This window comes from Xenopus laevis, chromosome 1S (genome assembly GCF_017654675.1).
Source record: "Xenopus laevis strain J_2021 chromosome 1S, Xenopus_laevis_v10.1, whole genome shotgun sequence".
Taxonomy (NCBI): Eukaryota; Metazoa; Chordata; class Amphibia; order Anura; family Pipidae; genus Xenopus; species Xenopus laevis.
This window is the reverse complement of record NC_054372.1, coordinates 82,028,909-82,051,521: the sequence shown is the minus strand read 5'-3', so window position 1 is coordinate 82,051,521 and position 22,613 is coordinate 82,028,909. Positions and strand designations below refer to the sequence as shown.

The window sequence follows — 22,613 nt, the reverse complement described above, 5'->3', positions numbered from 1 at the left end:
CACTGAACTATTCCTTTAAAAGGGGAATTGATTCACGGGAGGAGGGGGGCATTCTTCCACTGTATAGAGAACTGGTAAGGCCCCATCTAGAATTTGACGTACAGTTTTGGTCTACAGTGCTCAAACAGGACATTATTTAATTAGAGAAGGTACAGCGAAGGGCAACTAAGCTGGTAAAAGGTATGGGAAATCTTAACTATGAGGAAAGACTGGCCAAATTGAGGTTGTTCACGCTGTAGAAGAGGTGATTATGGGGTGATATGATAACTATGTATAAATATATAGGGGGGATCATATAATAATCAGTAGGTCTTTCCAGCTGACACGAGGTCACCCATTCCATTTAAAAGAAAACAGGTTCCGCCTAAATATTTGGAAGAGGGTTTTTTACAGCGAGAGCTGTGAAGATGTGGAATTCTCTCCCTGAATCAGTTGTACTGGCTGATACATTAGATAGCTTTAAGAAAGGAATAACACAAATTTGAAAAATGTTTCTTCATGTTTTAATTTTGAATAGAATGTGCAGTGTTCCCAATGCATGTGTGTGTATGGAATTAAGAGCTATTATAAATTTTGAGCTTTATTCACTTTTTTTAAAATGCACTGCTTTTATTCTGAACACAACTGTTTATCTTACTCAAACCAAGGACAGAAATGCAAACTGAATGGGGGGTTTAATTCGAATACACATATGTAACCCTTATTTTCTTCTATGTTTAAAAAGATGTTGTCATCTTACTTTCGTGTTGAATTCTGAAAGATGAAGCAACTGTATAAAGATTCATATTGGATCAATCTGTAAATAGTTGTCATGCATCTATGGTATTCAAGTAAAATAAATACAAGATGACATTTATCTGGTTTGTTAGTTTAAATGTAGTGGTCATGTAGCCCTTTCCTATTAAAACTAAACACTACAATTCAATTATTGCAATGGTATAAAGAAAAAAATGTTAATCGCCTGGTGATTCAATTAACTGGATTAAAATGACATTTAACAAATAGAACCTCAATTTCAGTTATCAGATATTCTTTTGGAAGTTTTACCTCAGTGCACAAAGTTAAAGTGATCAAAATTGTGAAAGCAGTTGGAATGATAGTAATGGCACATACAATGCAGATATATATGTACAAATATCTAAATTTAAAAATAATAGCAATATAATGTCAAGAAAATATTTGGTGGCTTGGTGCAAGAGCACCAAACTGATTGCATTAATATTTAATCAATAGCACAGCAAAAGCAACCAGCAGCTTATGTTAATTTTCAATCAACAACAAAGTTTTTGCAAAGCTATAAAGTTTCTTACATAGCACCATTTAATTTTAAACTAGCAACACTAAGAATTCACCGAATATGGGCCCTGGGTCCTAGATAGAGATGGAATGATGTCCAAATCAACCAAATGTATACGTTCAGCAAATAAACAGGTTTTATTACATTTTAAAACTAAAATAAAGCCTAATGCTATATAATAACTTATTCATAAGCTCACAGACAATACACATATTTTAACCAAACTACCCAATGCAAAACTACAAGTTAAATCCATTCAGCTTGAATGAACAATCAACTTTACACATTGCTATGCATGGTTTTAAAAAACATAGTAAAAAATGCGAACATCTACTGCAAAGCAGTTTTTAGAAATGTTGTACTCTTTCACTTTAATGGCCTTTCCTGGGGGGTCTTTTGGTTTACCCAGGAAAACAATATATTGATATAGATATAGGCTTCTAAGTGTCTAATAAAATGAAAAATGTGTCTTTTTTTGTTGTTGAAAAATTACCTCAAAGCTTCCAATACAGCATCATATCTCCCACACATCATTAGGAACCAATGTAAAACACCCTAAATATGATTGGCAGGAGTCCATTGAACAGTTTGATGCCCAATATGTATAGGTTTACCTAAGCTGTGGCATATAGGGGCCACAAAATGTAGACACCCCATTTGAGCCATCAGTTCTGTAATTCCAGATACTGCAGGGGGGGGGGAAGTATGCATGTCTTTCTACTCCAAACCACCAAGCCGCAAACCTTTCCTAAATTTGCAGTTTTGGTGACATTTCCAAAAATCACCTCAAAATTCCACCCTGGAGCATTTGTTTTTCCCACATACTATTAGGTATCAAGATAAATCACCCCAAATATGAAAGTGTGGGGTCCTCTGAACAGTTGTATGCCCAATAGGTATAGGTTTACCTAAGCATGTGGCATACAACTGCAATATCAACACATTTACATAGTTTTGGGGGGAGGCAAAGGTAGAAAAAAGTACTTCCACCCCAGAAAACCATATATTTTCGGCAAGTACACATTCTCCCAAATCCAAATTAGGTATGCATGTCTTTCTACTTCGAAGCACCAACCCGCAAACCTTTCCTAAATTTGGCAATTTTGGGGACATATCCAAAAATCATCTCAAAACTTCCACCCTGCAGCATTGTTTTTCCCACATACTATTATTAGGTATCAAGACAAATCACCCCAAACATGAAAGCCTGTGGTCCTCTGAACAGTTTTATGCCTAATATGTATAGGTTTACCTAAGCACGTGGCAAATATGGGCCCCAAAAATGAAGACCCCTCCCATATGGTCTGTCATTTCAGGTACTGCAAAATCAACACATTTACATTTCTGAAAATTGCCTAAAAATATTGCAATTGGCCGCATTTATCTCACCCAATTTCTTACATACAATTGTAACACCCTAAATATTGACGCCAAGGGTCTACTGAACAGTTTGATGCCCAATATGCATAGATATACCAAACCAGCTGACATGTGTGGACCCCAAATGAAAATAGTACATATGAATTTTCTCGGCTGCCGATTCGCCTTCTGTGAACAAATCCCCCATACTGCGTATTATGTGCCACAAGACCCTCCAAACAACACAAAGACACCTTAAAACCATATATTTTTGGAAAGTACACATTCTGATGAATCCAACAAATATAAAGACATCTTTCTAGAAAAACTACCAAACTGTAAAGCTTTTCTAAATGTAGAGGTTTTTATGACATTTTTGAAAATCGCCTAAAAATGTTGCGGTTTGCTGCCTTTATCTCACACAATGTTTTACGTCCAAAGAAAAATTACCCTAAATATGTACATCAGAGTTCTACTGAATAGTTTGAAGCCCAATAAACTGAAAACAGAGCCCTGACAGTGCGTTATGTGCAGTTAACAATAATGCAATAAAACCACAAAAATTGTGTAAATTAATGAAAAAAAACAAAAAACTGATCCGACAGTGTTATTAGTGGCCAAAATAGATTATCCAACAATCACGCTGCCAAAATAAGCGGAAAAAAATTTCACAAAAATAAAAATCTTTACTAATACAAGTGTGTAAGAGTGTAAACATGTATGTGTGTAAATAAAGGCCACTTACCTTTCCAGGAGCAGGAGGGATGATCCCATCGCTGGAGGGCTGCTTGAGTAGAAAACAACCACTGAACAATAAAATGAGCAGAAAAAATTAAGATAGACTGCTAGATGCATATACAGTATATCCAGCTCAATGTGTCTATAGTAAAACTAACTCAGCTCAGAATGTGTGTAAAAATTGTATTCTGCCGCTATTAAGTTATAAACATAGTGGGATGCCAAAAATGTTAGGCATCCCCCAGTGATAATAATTTACACCTGCCTGGAATACTTCTAATTGAGAACAATGGTACAATCTTCTTTGTCCACTTCTTTCTTCTGCCCCAGGCCAGTGCAAGCAAAGTAGAGTGAGTAAGCTAGCTTTTCCTGGCCACTCCATATCAGCATTACAATTGGGAGTTCCCTCCCATCCCCGCCCATAGACCAGATCGTCCCTCCCCAAAAAAGTTATAAAGGTATCCCAAGAACACCCTCACCTTGTCTTTTTTCTTTCTGTCCTACGTTCAAGACTGTCTCAGGGTCATACTTAGCCTGGCTTATCTTCCCTGGTTTGGTGAGTAGCCCCTCTAGGTACATCTCGGCAGAGGGCCTCGGAGAGATCCGGCTTTTGGAGCAAGTTGCAAGTCTCGCGATAGGTGGTGTCCGGCAGCCATCTTGGTTTTGGGAGCAGGAGTGGAACTGTGTGTCAGTTCCGGACCACGATCTTTAAATCACAGAGGGGGTTGGCCTACCTCTCCTTCTCCCTGTTTGTTCGTGCTCCCCTGGGAGCTCTGCCTCCAGGGCAGTTCGGCCCTGGTTTTTCCATTCTCTGCGGGAAAGCATTGGATCTCTTCTGCGTGTACTCCTAAAGCCTGAAACACCATTATCTTCATAGCATAACAATGTTTTGGTTACACTGCTCTTGTCTTGGCTCAGGTCCTCTTGTCCTGGGTATGGATTCCTCAGCCTCGGTTGCCTCTGCCCTCCAAGCTATTTAGCTCCCTCTGTTCTTATTTTGTCTCTCTGTTTTTCTTCTGTTCCCCGATAGTGCGGCCTTGAAGGACCCCATGGACAGGCATCTGGATTCGAACTCTTGAAGAATTTTGTGGTGTCGAGGGCAGCTTGTAAGCCAGTGGTTGCTCTAGTATCAGTGGTAAAGGCTATGTCCTTCTGGATAGACAACATTGACCGAGCGTTAGCTGAAGGAGTTGATAAAAAGGAGATCTCTTCTAGCCTAGCGGAACTTAAGTTGGCCACGAGTTTCATCTCAGAGGGAGCTGTGGACTTAACCAGCTTGGTAGCTCGCTCTATGGCCATCTCAGTGGGGGCTCGCCGGGCTCTATGGCTCAGGGTTGGCAGACATGTCATCTAAGATGAGTCTCTGTACTCTTCCTTTTGATGGTCAACGTCAAAAGTCTGTTTTTGCCTCAGGGAAAAAAAAGCAGAAAGCTATCCTCTATTTTTCGGGACTCAGGAAGAGCTAGGCCTTCTCAGCAGTTTTCCAGACCAGGTGCCAAGCCTCTCACATGGAGAAGGGGCACGCTTCCTTTCAAGGAGAGGAAAAGTCCAAGCCTTCCCAGTTCATAAAAAAATCCTACTGACTATGCGTCCATGAGGAAGAAGGTGGGGGCCAGGTTGGCACGCTTCCAGGGACATTGGCTTTCCACCATCTCAGACCAGTGGGTACTGGACATGTTTAGAAGGGGATATTTCCTAGCGTTCACTTCAATTCCTCCAGATGACCATTTTGTAGTCTCCTCTTATTCCAGAGCAGGGCCAAAAAGAGAAGCATTAGATCATAATCTGAGGTGGTTGATGGAGGAAAAGGTGGTTTTTCCAGTCCTATCGGAAGACTGGAAAAAGTTTTTTTACTCAGTCCTGTTTTTAGTCAAGAAGACTTCGGGAGATTGGAGACCCATTCTGGATCTGAAACAGGTACCTGAGAGTTCAGAAGTTCAAAATGGAGTCCATTTTCTCAATAATTGCAGCAGTGCATCCGGGGGATTGGTTTCTCTCCATAGATTTACAGGATACTTGCATATGCCGGTGGCAGAATCTCACCAACGCTTCCTTCGCTTCGCCATTGCAGGAAAGCATTTCCAGTTTCAATGTCTGCCTTTCGGGTTGTCCACAGCCCCAAGAGTGTTTTCAAAAGTTTTAGTCACCTTGGTTGCAAGCTCTCTGGCTGGAGGGCATTTCCATTTGGCACTACCTCGTCGATATCCTTGTTTCAGCCAAACAGAAAAGCACCCGATCCATCAACGGGACAGAGTTATCAGTTTTCTGGAAACCCATGGGTGGTTAATAAATATGGAGAAGAGCCAACTGACCCCATCCCAGTCCTTGGTTTACTTGGGATTGTGGTTCAACATGGAGGAAGGATCAGTCTCACTTCCTCCACAGAGGATCAGTACTCTTACCGATCTGGCCTCGAGCTTCCAGGTCAAGAACCAGGTTTCGGTCAGAGATTTGTTGTCCCTGATAGGCTCCATTCCGGTAACAAAATGGGCAAGATGGCACATGAGACCAGCTCAGTTCCTCTTTTTGGATCATTGGAACAGATGGGAGAAGGACTGGAACCAGTTAATCCCTCTTTCCCAGCCCTTCAAAGAATTGATTCATTGGTGGCTGTCCGAGAGAAATCTGACACAGCGTTTTCCTCTGTATCAGTCTCAATGGAGAATCTTAGTCATGGATGCCTCGACTCTAGGCTGGGGAGCACACATGGGCTCGCAGTTGGTTCAGGGAAAGAGGCTCTCACGCCAAGTCAATGTTCCTTAGAATGTAATAGAAATAAGAGCAGCAAAGCTAGCCTTGTTTTATTTTACCAAAATTCTTTGGGGATCAGCAGTCAAGCTTTTGATAGACAACACAACGGCTGTGAGCTACATCAAGAAGCAGAGGGGAACAGGAGCAGATCTCTACTTCTAGAAGTTAAACAGATCCTGGATTGGGCATTGAAAAATCTCTGCTTGCGAACAGCAGATTACCTTCCGGGCATAGACAGGTGGATTTTCTAAGTCACAACAGCGTCTTGAGCCATGAGTGCTCTTTGAATCAGGAAGTCTTCCAGATTCTGGGAGAAAGATGGAGGTTTCTGGAGCCTGACCTCTTTGCAATGAATTCCAACACAAAGCTTCCAGTATTCTTCTCCAGGAAGTTTTGCCCTACAGCGCAAGGGGTGGATGCTCTCCTTCACCCTTGGTCATTCAATCTAGCGTATGCCTTCCCTCAATTTCCTCTCATTCTCAGAAATCTTTATTGTCTTGGTGCTCCAAGAGTCAGGACACCTTGGAAGAACCTTCTCTTTCCCAAATTTTGGGATTTCTCCAGTCCGGTCTAGACAAAGACCTGCAGTACAGAACACTTAGGGTCCATGCTTCTGCTCTCTCAGCCCTATCGGGAAAGGCTTGGTCCGAAGAACCTCTGGTCAAAAGGTTCTTCAATGCAGCTCTTAAAGTTTGTCTTCCTGCAAATAAAGTACTTCCAGCTTGGAGCCTTCCTCTCGTATTAAAATCCTTGTCCGTGTCACCTTTCAAACGTCTGGAATCTCTCTCTACCTGGTGTCTCACTCTCAAAACTCTATTTCTGCTAGCCATGCAAAGTAGGAGAATTACAGGCTCTTTCTTGCTCCGAGAAGCACATTTCCTTTCTTCATGACAGAGTGATTCTAAAACCGGATAAGTCCTTTCTCCCCAAGGTTGTCTCAACTTTTCATCTGAAGAAAGAAGTGGTTCTTCCCATTTTTTCTGAGACTATGCAGAACTCTGAGAATCTCCCAAAGATTGATCCAGTACATTGCCTGAAACCCTACCTGGAAGTGTCAAATGCCTTCAGAAAATCCAGCAGATTATTATCCCAGCAGGCATCAGAAAAGGTCAGGTGGCCGCGGTGTCCACCATCAGTAGATGGATGTCCATATGTATCTCCAAAGCCTACCAATCTCAAGGCAAGTTAGCACCTGAGGGTTTAAGGGCACATTCCACGAACCTTTGTAAAGCACTATTGTTTGGCTCTGCCTTGTTCCAGCAATCATGCATTTGCCTGACTGTGGGTGGTTATGAACAACCAGACCCATTTTTTCACCACACCGCTTAACCTAAGCAACTGGCTGCATACCCAGAGTATAGGTCCCGCAAACCCACGATTCAGGAATGCCAAAGAATTTACAGTCACTTCCCAGCACCGACGACTCCCCTGTAAAATTGGGTAAGACAGAAAAAAGCAAGGTTTTCCCATAACACAGCCATGCCTCCCTTGTGCCTGCCTGCACAATTTTACCTAAAGTTTTGATAGGAACTGCCACACAATACTCTAAAGTGGTCCAAGATAGAGCTAACTTTCTGTGCTCACCTCTTGCAAGCACAGACAGTAACTAGTCCTGAGTCTGAGCTTTTTAAGCCAACCACCATAAACTTTCTCCACAGCAGATGGGTCACCAATACAGACCAGACCAGAGGCGATACCAGTTTAGTTCACCCCCCCTACAAACACTGGACTGAGTGGCCTGTTACTTGATGGCGCTCACAAAGTTTATTTGCAGTTCTGGGTTGAATTCTGACAAAAATTGGGGACCCCAGCAGAAAGGGTGGGGGATGAGGTTTAACATTGGGGTTGTATTATGTTCAGGTGTTATGGTTCAAGTTCAGGTACAAGAAGAAGGTTATATATCCTAAATCTAATGTGAAAGCAGTAATGTATTGGTCAATGTATTTAAAAATGTATGCAATAAGAGCCTTACGGCAGTTAGCCAATATAGATACATCGCATAAGATGAAGGTTTTCTCTCCAAAATCCAGTATCTGTCACTTCATGTATTACTGTATGAAATATGGCACTTAAGGTTATTAGCTGGAATGTCAGAGGTTTAAATGACTGCATTAAGCGCAAACTAGTACTGGAATTTCTTAAGAAAACAGGAATGTTATAATGCTTCAAGAAACCAACCTAGTTGGATCCAAATCACTGGTGTTAAAACACCCATGGGTAGGATGATATTAACATGTACCATATTCAACTCACTTCTCTGGGTGGCGGTGCTAATAACTAGAAACACCCCTTTCAGAAAAGACTCCATTAAGAACGACAGCAGGGGCAGATTTGTCTTTATTCATGGATACCTGCAAGCAGGAGGTTATACTAGCAACCATATATAGTATATACCCCCTCCGTATAAGGATGACTGCCTGGTGCAGCTAATTGGATTAATGGCTCGATATGATCATGCTGTAGTATATGCACTGGAGGACTACAACACAATCCTAGATGCCACTTTGGATAGGCTAAGAAAATTACCCACAACAGGGCAGGAATCCCCTACTAACATAAAAGAAAATGTCAGCCACTGGGTTTACTGAGGCATAGAGGCACTACAACCCTTTTCAAAGGGTTAATAAAGGAAAAGATACTGGACTTCATAGCAAATCATAATACTATGAGTTTGTGCCAGCATGGTTTTATGTGTAATAGATCTTGCCAGACTAACAGACTAACTTAATTTCTTTTATGAGAAGGTAAGTAGAGACCTCGATTCTGGGATGGCAGTGGATATGATTTACTTAGACTTTGCTAAAGCATTTGATACAGTGCCACACACAAGGTTACTGGTTAAATTAAGGAATGTTGGCCTGGAACATAGTATTTGTACCTGGATAGAGAACTGGCTAAAAGATAGACTACAAAGAGTGGTGGTAAATGGAACATTTTCTAATGGGACCAGTGTTGTTAGTGGAGTACAGCAGGGCTCTGTACTAGGTCCCTTGCTTTTCAACTTGTTTATTAATGACCTGGAGGTGGGCATTGAAAGTACTGTTTCTATTTTTGCAGATGATACTAAATTGTGCAGAACTATAGGTTCCATGCAGGATGCTGCCATTTTGCAGAGTGATGTGTCTAAGTTGGAAAACTGGGCAGCAAACTGGAAAATGAGGTTCAATGTTGATAAATGCAAAGTTATGCACTTTGGCAAAAATAATATAAATGTAAGTTATACACTAAATGGCAGTGTGTTGGGAGTTTCCTTAAATGAGAAGGATCTATCTTTGTAGATAACAAGTTGTCTAATTCTGGGCAGTGTCATTCTGTGGCTACTAAAGCAAATAAAGTTCTGTCTTGCATAAAAAAGGGCATTAACGGAAGGCATGAAAACATAATTATGCCTCTTTATAGGTCCCTGGTAAGGCCTCATCTGGGGTATGCAGTGCAGTTTTGAACTCCAGTCCTTAATAGGGATATAAATGAGCTGGAGAGAGTGCAAAGACGTGCAACTAAATTGGTTAGAGGGATGAAAGACAAATTATGAGGGTAGACTGTCAAGGTTGGGGTTGTTTTCTCTGGAAAAAAGGCGCTTGCGAGTGGACATGATTACTTCACAAGTACATTAGAGGACATTATAGACAAATAGCAGGGGACCTTTTTACCCATAAAGTGGATCACCGTACCAGAGGCCACCCCTTTAGACTAGAAGAAAAGAACTTTCATTTGAAGAAACATAGGGGGTTCTTAACAGTCAGGACAGTGAGGTTGTGGAATGCACTGCCGGGTGATGTTGTGATGGCTGATTCAGTTAATGCCTTTAAAAATGGCTTGGAACGGATATGTATTGAATGTACCCAGCGTTTGCTAGTAATATTCCATTGTTACTTACCTTAGCTACCTGGCCTTATTGGAAAATCAATAAAATACAAGTTACAATGGATGATTTTTTGGACAGACATAATATCAAAGGCTATTGTGATATTAAGCGCTATAGTTAGTATAGGTATGGGTATATAGAATTTAATTAAAAGTAGAGAGGTGTGTGTGTATGGATGCTGGGTTTTCATTAGGAGGGGTTGAACTTGATGGACTTTGTCTTTTTTCAACCCAATTTAACTATGCAACTATGTAACTATGTAACCCCACTCACAAACAATACACATGCTTTTCCAGCACACATACGGTGCTATCTAGGATAGACCACTGTTTTGTTAATCAAAAAGCCCTGGCATGATAAGTGGTATCAAGTACCTTCCAAGAGGGATATCGGATCATGCCACCATTGAGCTTACAGTCACACTAGATGAAAAACCAAACAAGGCCTAGATGGTCCCTGAACCCAACTTGACTAAACCTACTAGATAACTATGAATCCCTAGATGCCGAGATCCTAGAATTCACAAAAATAAATGAAGACACAGTAGATCACTGTACGTTTTGAGATGCCTTGAAGGCTTACCTGAGGGGTGTGCTACATGCTGAAATTTGCATGTACAAGAAACAGGCTTCAAGAGAGATAAAGGTGTTAGAGAATTGAATTGCGTCCCTAGAAATAGATACATGAATGAGAGGGCCAAGTACAAGCAATTTTGGAAAATTAGCATACTGGAACACGGGGAGCAAGTGGGGAAAATGATAGCCCACCTCACTAGAACAATTATTTCCACAATTCCGCTCCTAAGAGATTCACAGGGAACACTCACCACAGATCCAGAAGAAATCCAAGAGACCTTAATTAAGTTCTATGAGAAGCTATACTCCTCCTCACTCCACGGCATCGAGCAAAGTACTATAGATGATTTCCTAGCGGACCTTGACCTGCAGCAACTACCGGGAGATTATCAATAATAACACTGATTGAAGTACAGGAAGCCATCGACTAATTTCCTATGGGTAAGGCGGCAGGGGCACATGGGCTCCCGATTGAGCTGTACAAAAGGCATAGTAAAAGAAAAGGCATAGTAAAACAATAGCACCCCTGCTTCTAAAAGTATATAAGAAAGCTATACTATCCACAGCCCTGCCAGGCTCCCTGTATGAAGCCGCAAAGCCCTAATAGCAAAACCCGCCCCATATCGCTCCTCACAGCTGATGTCAAAATATTCGCCAAAATAATTGTGAACAGACTAAAAAAGGTAATACATAAACTGGTCAAGCAGCTGAAAGCAATGGGATTTGGGCAGGGATTTGTCTCAATGGTACAACTACTTTATGTTAAGCCAACTGCTGCGCTTAGGCTTGGCAACTCAGACACCCCCATGTTTGCTCTGACGAGAGGTACTAGACAGGGATGTCCATTGTCACCTCTGTGGTTCTCTCTGGCAATAGAGCCCTTCGCAGCAGCAGTCAGACAGAACCCCCAAATAGAGGGCTGGTCATCACAGTCTGGGGTCGATAAGATACAATTATATGCTGATGACACCCTGATATACCTGGGAGACAGAGGAGGCTTGCGCCACGAGCTTTTTGCCTTGAAAACTCAGTTCGGTACCCTATCAGGCCTAAAGGTTAACCCCTCAAAATAAACTATTTCTAGTAGGCCAGCAACTACCTGAGGAGGACATGGAGAGATGCCCTTTGCAGATCTTGTCCATCTTTGTATACCTGGAATAAAAATTGCACTACCGATCTCAAGCTACTACTCAAATGTGGCCCCACAACTTGGGTGGGTCAAAAGCAAACTGGAGGCCTCGACCTCTCTAACATTGGGACCAGTGGGCAGAATAACACTAGTGAAAATGTTTATCCAACCTAAAGTCACATAAGCACTGTGGCATGCCCCGTTACTCAAGCGATTCCTTGATGTGATCCGAAGAGTGCGCTGTCCAGGATTTTGGTGTGTGCAGTATTTTGTTTCCCTTAGCGACGGACTCAGGGCGGCTGCACCTGGGTCACAACGAAGTCCGGGTAAGACCAAGCGATTTGTTGATGTGATCCGAAGAGTGCGCTGTCCAGGATTTTGGTGTGTGCAGTATTTCGTTTCCCTTAGCGACGGACTCAGGGCGGCTGCACCTGGGTCACAACGAAGTCCGGGTAAGACCATATATCCTTATATATCTGGGAAGCTAGACCTCATGGCGCAGGGTTATACAGTTTGTTAAGATGTTGAATATTTAAATAAAATCAAGTTTTTTACCAATGATTTGACGACCAAGCGATTCCTTGATGTGATCCGAAGAGTGCGCTGTCCAGGATTTTGGTGTGTGCAGTATTTTGTTGCCCTTAGCGACGGACTCAGGGCGGCTGCACCTGGGTCACAACGAAGTCCGGGTAAGACCATATATCCTTATATATCTGGGAAGCTGAATCCTGTGATTTTACGAGGGGTCTGGGGCTTTGTGCACCCGGACCAGCAAACTTGGAGGGTGACCTCAAAACCGGCATTAAGCGTATTTAAAGAATTAAATAAACAATTAAACAAATTAATAAATAACAAATGAAGTAACAGTGTACCGCAGGACTCGTAGGAAGAGAAAAAAAACTTTTGAATCCTAATAAGCAACGCTGAAAATTCTTTTTGTGATATATGCCCCGTTACTCACAACCAAAACCTTCTTTAAGAAACTAGAGGCCCTGCTAAGAAGTTTCATATGGGGTAAGAGTCGATCTAGACTTATGCTCGGAACCTTGACAAGACAGCAAGGGAAGGGTGGTCTGGTGGTACCAGACTTCTATATACTTCACATTGCACTACAATTATCTCATATGGCAACACTGATGGGTGAAATGACTAGCTCTGCTATGTCACAATCCTGGACCTCTATACTCCCCAAAGACCAAAGCATAGCCCAATCTCTGCTTACTCCCTATAAAAAAAGGGGAACTAATCCAATTCTGCTGACTTCAGCAGACCTCTTCCTCAAAGCCACAAGACTAATGTCAGTTGACATGCTGGACCCCCAAATGCCCCTATGGAGGAGTGATGGTTCGCGGAGTGACAGACCTTGCTCCCCTGGGTGGGTGGAGGAAAAGGGGAGGCCTCACATTTGGGGATGTATGGCAGAATGGTGCCATAACCCCTTTTCCAGTACTACAAACAAAATTTGGTTTGCAAGCAACGCATTGGATTAAATATAGGATGCTGCACAATGCATTAACACAGAGGCACAGACTTGCACCAATTAAACTCGGATCCCACGTACTCCTCCCTATACTAAGCCCAATGTCCCCAAAAGGTATAATATCCAACCTGTGCACAGGGACAATAAGTCCTCGCCACCTCAAGGGAACTCTAATCAAATCTAGAACTGCATGGGAGAAAGATGTAGGTGAAGAATGGGTTGATCTCTTAAAATCCCCTAATAGAATCTTAATTAACCCTAGGAACAAAATCCTACAGCTCTGCCTGATACACAGAGCATATTATACTCCTACCTTCCTCAACAAGTTCAACCCCGACCACTCACCCCTATGTCTGCGATGCAAAGAGTAGGAAGGTACCTTGTTGCATACCATTTGGTCCTGCAGGGTATTACAACCATATTGGACAGATATAACAGAAATGGTATCAGCAGTCCTAAAACAAATGATACCCCCAGACCCACTTGTCTGTATCCTGGGCATCTTTACAGATCAAGCTAGACTACAGCCTTCCTTAGTAAAGCCATGTTTCAAGCTAGGAGGCTTATAACTCTAAATTGGAGATCTAACAGCCCGTCTGCCCTGGGTCAGTGGACCAGCTCAATGTCCAACCTAGCCTCAGTGGAGTATCTTGTTTCTAAATGGAAAGGTCAATTACCTAAGTACTACAGAGAAGGGTTCCCCTGGCTCAGTAAATTTCCCAGCCCCACCATTCATCCCCCAAGCGACCTCCCGCCCATTTAAAGTGGGAAGATCCCCCCAACTATCACCTTGGAAGGGCGCACTGTAAAAACCTATCTGGATAGGGGTCACCTGTAGACTTGGACTTTGTAATGATGTAAATATGTCAAAGTGAGTTAACAATTTGTAATTTCATATGTGACACTTTATTGTAACTCTATAAAAACACAATAAGGTAACTGCACAGTATGCTCAAGGAATAGGAGTACAACATGCCTGTAATAAGATTTATGCATTTTCATTGTTGTATGATCTTTGGTTTTCAATAAACTTACCTGAATTAAAAAAAATAGAATAGTAGCACATAAAAAGAACTCTGCAGCAGTTAGCAGTCTATGCATGTTTGCTCCCTGCCTGTCTGTTAACAGTGTCTGATAATGTCCCCACTACTGGATCTCCTGTACAGATGATGCAGTCCAGTATACAGTGGTGTGAAAAACTATTTGCCCCCTTCCTGATTTCTTATTCTTTTGCTTGTTTGTCACACAAAATGTTTCTGATCATCAAACACATTTAACTATTAGTCAAAGATAACACAAGTAAACACAAAATGCAGTTTTTAAATGAGGGTTTTTATTATTTAGGGAGAAAAGAAATCCAAACCTGTGTGAAAAAGTAATTGCCCCCTGAACCTAATAACTGGTTGGGCCACCCTTAGCAGCAATAACTGCAATCAAACGTTTGCGATAACTTGCAACGAGTCTTTTACAGCGCTCTGGAGGAATTTTGGCCCACTCATCTTTGCAGAATTGTTGTAATTCAGCTTTATTTGAGGGTTTTCTAGCATGAACCGCCTTTTTAAGGTCATGCCACAACATCTCAATAGGATTCAGGTCAGGACTTTGACTAGGCCACTCCAAAGTCTTCATTTTGTTTTTCTTCAGCCATTCAGAGGTGGATTTGCTGGTGTGTTTTGGGTCATTGTCCTGCTGCAGCACCCAAGATCGCTTCAGCTTGAGTTGACGAACAGATGGCCAGACATTCTCCTTCAGGATTTTTTGGTAGACAGTAGAATTCATGGTTCCATCTATCACAGCAAGTCTTCCAGGTCCTGAAGCAGCAAAACAACCCCAGACCATCACACTACCACCACCATATTTTACTGTTGGTATGATGTTCTTTTTCTGAAATGCTGTGTTACTTTTACGCCAGATGTAACGGGACGCGCACCTTCCAAAAAGTTCAACTTTTGTCTCGTCGGTCCACAAGGTATTTTCCCAAAAGTCTTGGCAATCATTGAGATGTTTTTTAGCAAAATTGAGACGAGCCTTAATGTTATTTTTGCTTAAAAGTGGTTTGCGCCTTGGAAATCTGCCATGCAGGCCGTTTTTGCCCAGTCTCTTTCTTATGGTGGAGTCGTGAACACTGACCTTAATTGAGGCAACTGAGGCCTGCAGTTCTTTAGATGTTGTCCTGGGGTCTTTTGTGGCCTCTTGGATGAGTTGTCTCTGCGCTCTTGGTGTAATTTTGGTCGGCCAGCCACTCCTGGGAAGGTTCCCCACTGTTCCATGTTTTTGCCATTTGTGGATAATGGCTCTCACTGTGGTTCACTGGAGTCGCAAAGCTTTAAAAATGGCTTTATAACCTTTGAAATTGAACTCAGGTGTGATAAACCACAATTAAGTTATTTTTTAACAAGGGGGGCAATCACTTTTTCACACAGGCCCATGTAGATTTGGAGTTTTTTTTCTCCCTTAATAACGTAAACCTTCGTTTAAAAACTGCATTTTGTGTTTACTTGTGTTATCTTTGACTAATAGTTAAATGTGTTTGATGATCAGAAACATTTTGTGTGACAAACATGCAAAAGAATAAGAAATCAGGAAGGGGGCAAATAGTTTTTCACACCACTGTACATATGATCAAATGATTTAAACCGTACAGCAATTTTGTGTGTGTTACAGCTGAAACATGAATTTATAAAAAAAAAAAAATCAACTTTACAGAGTAGAATGTTAACATTTTAAGTGCCAGCAGAATATCACATTTCATTTGCACTCAATGCTAGACATTTATTGATCATTTTGTGCGCTCTCATTTTAGGGGCCTTTCCTGGGGGTTATTTTTATTTTACCCTGGAAAATTATGCATTGTTTTTTTTCTGGAGAAACTGAGCTTTCTAAATCCGAGTTGTTGTACCACTTCTAGAACAAGATTTTGAGCTGTAAATACCAAAACAAAAATTGCTATTTTTCTTGATATAGGGATTTATACCAAAAAAATGTTCTTATGCACAAAAATTTAATTGATTTGGTAAGTCTCAAGTGTCTCGAACATGTCAATACCAGATATGTATAGTTTTATGGAGAGTTCAGACTTCTATATATCAAAAACTACCAGCAGTAAATTACCAAATTTCAAACTACTACAGTATAATATGTCATACTTTAGATTCCAAAGGCAAAAATCCTTTAACATTATGGCTTATCCCAGGAAACCATATATTTTTGAAAAGTAAACATTCTGTTGAATCCAAAATGGGTAATCAGGTTTTTCTACTCGAAAGTACCAAACATCAAAGTTTTTATGAAGTTTCTATAAAAAAAATCTGAAAATTCTGAAAAATCACCTCAAAACTTTCACTTTGCAAGTTTCTATTTCCTACACAGCATTGGGTATCAAGAAAAAAATCCCAAATATGAATGGCAGGGGTCCAATGAACAGTTTGATGGCCATTTTGCATAGGATTACCAAAGTATCTGCCATTTAGAGACCCCAAAATGAAGTTATCACATTCAAATTGTCCCAGAAGTCACTTCACCTACTTAATAATTTACATTTACTACATTTTTTTTGTTGGGTAAAAACAAAAAAAAACACAAAAACCACACATTCATCCAAATCCAAAATGGGTAACCATGTCTTTCTACTCCTAAAATACAGAGTTGCAAAGCTTTCCCTGAATTGTCTGTTTTGATGAAATACCTGAATTTGGTTCAAAGCTTCCACTTTCTAGCATCTTATCACCCACACAGCATCAGGCACCAAGAGAAAACATCCTAAATATGAATGCCAGAGATCCACTGAACAGTTTGATGCACATTCTGAATAGGCATTTAGAGTTACCAAAATAAAGCTAACGCATACAAATTGTCCCAGAAGTCAATTCAGCTACTAAATAATGAACACAATTTCTAAATTTTTTGCAGGGTAAAAACAAAAAGTGATAATGACCCAAAAGTATATATTTTTTAAAAAAATGTACACATTCAGATGAATACAGAATGGGTAACCATCTCTTTCTACTGTGAACTATGAAACCATTTGCCAAAATCAGGGCTCCTGGGACAAAGACTACTGAAGCGCGGATATACTAAGGAGATGATAGAAATGTCATGCGAGAAAGCGAGTAGAATCCGCACTAATGGGCGATCCAATACTCTTGAAGGTTCAAGTAGAGATGTAAGTACCAATATGAATAATGATATATTTTTCATCACAGAGTACAGTGAGGAGTATGGAAAAATATGTAACGTCATTAGAAGATATCTCCCAGTATTGTACAATGATGAAAAACTATCAGGAGTTCTATCAGCTACAAATGTTAAATGTGTTTCGAGGAAAGCACCCACTTTGGGGAAAATGCTGGCGCCAAGTCTAGTGGGTACAGTTAGTGAGAGACACAGGGACAACTGGTTGTCCACTAAGGGGAGCTATAGATGTGGGGCCAACATTTGCAAAACTTGCAAGGTCATCTCTACAGGGGCAACCTTCAGATCTAGTGCTACGGGCAGGGTGTTCCAAAATAGTGGTTTTTACAATTGTAACACCAGGAATGTGGTGTATCTGTTGGAATGCTCAGTTTGTAATAAGCAATATGTGGGTCGAACCACTCGTTGTCTAAAAGAAAGAATACGGGAACATCTAAGATCGATTGAGAACAAGGATGAGGGGACTCCTATGGGTAAACATTTCACTTTATGCTCTAAAAGAGGAGTCCGAGACTTGTTAGTGAAAGTCATCGAACAAGTGAAGTTACCCCTTAGGGGTGGGGATGCAGAGCGTTCGTTAAATTTGAGAGAGGCGTTCTGGATCCTAAAATTGGAGACTAGGATACCCAGTGGCCTGAATACCAGGCATGACTTGTTATATCTATATTAGCCAGTCAGGGCCTTCAACTGAGTTATGTTCAACAGAAGCCCTGCTTTCTCTTCCATCTTCCCCCAATTTCTACCTCATTGTCCCTCATTTTACCTTATCTGATTCATATAGAATTTTTGAGAATTCTCAATTCACATTTTTTATTTTTTTTTTCTACAATTTTCTATATTTTTCTACTCTTTCAAACATATATATTTATATTTATATTTGTATGTTCAAATAATTGAAGACTTATATATTTATTTATTTATATTTGAACTAAGGTTTATCCCAGGTAGCCAGTTACTAACTATCAATGAATTAATTATCAGCTACTTATTCTCCAGCATTTTAAGTAAGACTCACACATCTATACAAGGATTTTTGTTTTGTTTGTTCTGATTACAGAAAGGTTTTATATGAAAACGAGGTTTTTACCTTTGGTTGATTGGTTTTACAATATTAATAAAATATGATTGTTTTAACTGAATTACTATATTGCGCCCAGTAGGGGTCGCTATTCACATTTTGTATATAACCTGTCTGTTTGGATCAGGATGTATGCCTATGATTAAGGGAGTGATTCCCGAAACGCGTAGGGCGTTGGATCCTTGTTTCAAACTGGAATAAAAGTATATTCCATGCACCGGAGTGCCGTCCTTTTCTTTTTGAGGTCCATGTGAGTTTTAGCAGCGGGGACGCTGCGGACAGAGCACCCGATTGGAGCAGCAAATGGGAGTGTAAACTGGAGCGGCCCCCTTTGATCAAGTCTTTGCCAAAATAGTCGCTTTTGATTTAATACCTGAAAATCACCTCAAAGCTTCCACTTTTTAAAATCTTATCTCCCACATAGCATTGGGTACCAAAAAAATCCATAATATGAATGCCAGGGGCCCACTAGACAGTTTTATACCCACTGGACAGTTATGATGCCCATTGTGCATAGGATTACTAAACTATGTGGCTTACAGAGGCATCTAAATGAAAATATGCATATGGATTTTCACAGATGACACTCCTACTGCTGCAGTATAAGCACTGTGTGTGTATTATATGCCATAAGAGCCATAAGATTGTAACAGATCAGCATAAAACCTCTCCTGCAGGGTACACTGCAGGAGAGGGGACTGAAACAAGAAAGGTGCCAAAAAAGACATGGACCCAAAAAATGCACAATCACCTCAAAATGTACCCCCTTGTAGCCTCACATGTGTGTCCGACATAAGCCATGATACAATGCACATGTGGTGATCATAGGACCATGGAGCGCATGTCAAAACAATATGGCTGTATTTTAGAATGCATTAGGGCTCGCGATTAATCTCGGCAACAGTGGCTGACAAAATGTTCATTGTGTCCTTTCCAGAGGCTAACACGTAACTGGTGAAACATATGCGGCACGGCTAGCGGGTGCCAAAGCATCCCATTTGTCATTGCCTTTAGATTGTGTCATCCTTGCAGGGGGACCTGTACAAACTCCCAATCTATAGATCTTAATGTCTATGGCAACCTTAAAGGAGCAGTTAAGTGTGAAAATAAAAACAGTGCCCCCCCCTCAAGTCTCTGATTGGTTACTGCCTGGTAACCAGGGTAACCAGTCAGTGTAAGCCAAGATAGCTGAAAAGCAGGAAGTAGTGTTCTGACTATTATGTTAGACACACAGTCACTCCAGTCACAGCCTTTATACATTACATTTTTGGCTAACTAACTATATTAGAAACATTTTTTATTTTGCACATCTATTTAGCCAGTTTTTATTTTTATACTGAACAATTCCTTTAAGTTGCAACAGAGTCAATGTTGATAAATATAAGATAAAGTAAATATAAGGTCAGGCTTCTGAAGTAATGGCCCAGACTCCATATACACAGGTATACCAGTCAGTTAACAAGTTTAATTATTACTAGATTTGGCATTGGACTGGTTTTTTTGGTCCTGGTCCTGCAGCACTTTTTTAAATGTTGAATGAATTCACATAAATTGTAGTATGCTTTGTTACGTGTCGTTTCCTGGTTTTCCACCTTCAGCCCATAGACTGGGGTTATAATGTTTCAACAATTTCACCTATATGTTACAATAATATCTTGCATTTTGTAGTCTTGTTGTATCCTGCACATAGGAATTTACCTGTATGGGATGCAGTGTGTGTTTCTGGGAAGATGTCACTTACTTGTTAAATGAGTGAAAATCAGCTAAATTATGTATTTACTCATAGCTGCACAGTAGCACTTTGACAAATGCTGTATTTTGCTGTATATATATATATATATTTATTTTACCCTAAAACAGACTGGCTTTTGGCATTCTCTATAAATACATTGGGATGTAAAAGGATACCAAAGATGTTCCAGTGGCAACCTTGCTGAACAGTATAGTTAGTAATGAAATGCTATGGTGGCTGATTAAAAGGTGCAGATTATGCAATGTGGTGCGCACCCTGTAAACAACTTAAAGTGGAGAGGGAAACAAGACACAATTCCCTAGTTAAAAAAAAAAAAAATTCTACAACAGCAATGGTCGGACTGGGGGGCCCAGGGCGCCAAGGTTGTGTGCAAGCACGTGGCTCAAGGCAGTGCGGATTCGCACGCCGACAGAATTTTTTTGCTGCGACCTCCGACAAAGGGGGTTGTAGCATTTAGAAGCAGATGTGGGTGCGGACCTGGGCAGGCGGGGCCCACAAGAGCCGGGGGGGGCCACCATTTTTTCCCGGTGCCCCGCCGGCCCAGGCAGTGGTGGACAAATCATGGGCAGAGGCTAAACAATACAGTTTGTATGCAGTCATATTTGCAGTATACATGCTTCAAAACTGTTCTATACTTGGACTTTGGGCCAGCACAAATGTTAGTGTAAAATAGTCTTTGGACATGATGTAAAAGGAGGTAAAAATGATAAAATCATTCGTAGTTAACAATTCCACAATCACTCCATCTCCCCAGACCGGGTGCCTTGGGGTTAGAGATGCACCGAATCCAGGATTTGGTTCGGGATTCAGCCAGGATTCGGACTTTTTCAGCAGGATTCGGCCGAATCCTTCTGCCTGGCCAAAACGAATCCGAATTTGCATATGCAAATTAGGGGTGGGGAGGGAAATTGCGTGACTTTTTGTCAAAAAACAAGAAAGTAAAAAATGTTTTCCCCTCCCAACCCCTAATTTGCATATGCAAATAAGGGTTCTGATTCGGTTTGGTATTCAGCCGAATCTTTCGTGAAGGATTCGGGGGTTCAGCCTAATCCAAAAAAGTGGATTCGGGGCATCCCTATTTGGGGTTATCCTAGATTATACCCTGTCCTTCACTCCTTATATCCAGTCACTTATTAAATGTCATGTCAGGTCATGTAAATTTCAGCTACAGAACATATCCAAAATATGATCATTTATCACCAAAGATGCTGCCAAATATCATTCATTTTCTCATCCTATCACGTCTAGCTACTGTAACTCTCTATTAATTGGCCTTTCGTGCCAGAGACTGCCACCGCTCCAGTCCATAATGAACACTGCTGCCAGACTTATACACCTCAGCAACCTCTCTTCCTCTGCCATGCCACTCTGCCAATCCCTGCACTGGCTTCCTCTACCTTTCAGAATATAATTCAAACTAATGACACAACATTTCAAGCACTTCATTTGCCCTTGACTACATCTCTGAACTCATCTCTAGATACTCACCCAACCATTTACTAAGCTCCTCTACTGACCTGCTCCTCAACTCTTCTCTCATTACCTCCTCTCATTCAAGACTTTGCAAGGGCTGTACCCATCTGGAAATTCTTTTCCTCAGTCTGTCTGACTTTCTCCCAACCTTTCAGCTTTCAAAAGATCTCTTAAAACACACTTATTTAGAGAAGCCTAGCCTCACTCTGTTTAGCTACCAAATGCAATACTAAATGCTACATCCCTCGCATGCTTATTTTTGATCTTGCCCACTCCCACACCTTGTGTCTCATTCTATTCCCCTTTAGATTGTAAGCTCTTTTGCACAGGCCCTTACTCACCTTTTGTACCGGTACTGGTTATGTATGTAACTCTGTATGTTATATATATGTAATTCATGTGATTCCTTTGTATAAGCACATTAATTTTACAGCGCATCAACAATTTCACCTATATGTGACAATAGTATCTTGCATTTTGTAGTCTTGTTGTATCCTGCACATAGGAATTTAAGCAACAAATAATTCATATGTATGATATATTTTGTTTTGATATTATGCTTATATTGTATTCAAATGTCTTTAGCACAATGTTTTTTGTGTAGTTCTGTTCTGCGCTTTTTAAGTTGTTGGATAAGTATCTTAGGCAGCATTTAAAAAAAAAAAATGATATATCTATTTGTCTCACTGTGATGATGTCATTTACCTGTATGGGATGCAATGTGAGTGTTTCTGGGAAGATGTCACTTACAGTGAAAACCAGCTAAATTATGTATTTACTCATTGCTGCACACTAGCACTTTGACAAATGCTGTATATTTCATAATAATTTCATAAAAATAAATGTTAATAATAACAAATTCTCTATAGTCTATATTGTGGCTGTGTTTCCAAAGGGAACTTTACATATAATGCTTAACAGGGT

General features: G+C 40.8%; 1 protein-coding gene across 2 annotated transcripts in view; it reads right to left on the bottom strand.

Moving 5' to 3' along the window:
- Positions 1 to 22,613, bottom strand: part of timm44.S (translocase of inner mitochondrial membrane 44 homolog S homeolog) — a 61,358-nt gene that overhangs the window by 5,776 nt on the left and 32,969 nt on the right. The gene's annotated exons all lie outside the window — the stretch shown is intronic.